The following is a 1,232-nucleotide window of genomic DNA, read 5'->3' as shown; positions in this document are numbered from 1 at the left end:
CTTTTTTTTTTTTTTTTTTGCTTTCCTGTCGCTTTTCCAGTTTGTCCTCCTCAATCTTCTTTATGGGTACCTATTAATCTGCCTTTCCCTTCACTGTTGCTTGTGCCTTGGGGGTTTATCTATGGCACTTTTCTTTCTGTCTGCACTATATCTTCAGCAAATAAATGCTCTTTAAAATGGCAGGTCTAGATAAGCTCATGTAAGGATGAGAGGATGCAGAAGCAATCCCAGCACTGGAGGTCAGGCAGAGGAGAAGGAGTCACTCAGAAGCCAGAAGGAGCAGCCAGATACAGAGGAGACGAGGAGGGTTAGTCAGCAGTGCTGAATGTTCCCGAGAGGGCAAGTCAGGTGAGAGTCAAGAAGTGACCACTGGGTTTTGTAACATAGAGGTGGTTGGAGATCTTAGCAACCGTGGCCCCATGGAGTGTTAAGGACAAAAGCCATATTCTAGTAAGTTGGAGCATTAAAAGGAGGTAAAGAAGCAGAGATTATGTGTGGAATGATTTTAAGAAATGGAGTAGTAGCTGAAGTGTGAGACTGGGTCAAGGGAGGGTTTTAGGATCAAGAGACATAATATATAAGAAAGTGATTAGGAAACTATAAATTGGTACCTATGTACAAGGAGAAATCTAGAAAGAAAATGAGGACAAAACCCTGGAGGAGACCCTCATTTGGACAGTGAGATGAAGAAGAGGCACCAGGGGAGTTTGACTCTGAGTGCCTTTCTGCTCAGTATGTGGCCCTTGCAGTCCTTTGTGCTGAGGTTCAGGAAGGCAGCAGCATGCTCCCTGACCCCAAGCAGCATGTAATCTGCTGCATCCGTGGGTTTTCTCTCAATATTTTCATTATTAAGGGTCTTAATATGATTTATAAAAACATTCTTGTGAAAGATTTGGGTTGTTTCTACTATGGATAATACCTTTATGTTAGTGGCAACGTACAATTCCTATTAAAACCCACTGCCGTCAGTTGATTCTGATTCATAGCGACCCTGTAGGACAGGGTAGAACTGTCCTCATTGGGTTTCCAAGGCTGTCAGTCTTTACAGAACCAAAGCCCAAACCACACCCACTGCTGTGGAGTGGATTCTGACTCACAGCGCCCCTAGAGGACAGAGTAGAACTGCCCCATAGGGTTTCCAAGGCTGTCAATCTTCACAGAAGCAAAGCCCAAACCACACCCACTGCCGTGGAGTCCATTCTGACCCACAGCTCCCCTAGAGGACAGAGTGG

Source organism: Orycteropus afer, unplaced genomic scaffold, assembly GCF_000298275.1.
Source record: "Orycteropus afer afer isolate SDZICR_OR568_19922 unplaced genomic scaffold, OryAfe1.0 scaffold00647, whole genome shotgun sequence".
In the NCBI taxonomy this organism is placed as follows: Eukaryota; Metazoa; Chordata; class Mammalia; order Tubulidentata; family Orycteropodidae; genus Orycteropus; species Orycteropus afer.
This window is presented reverse-complemented; position numbering follows the sequence as displayed.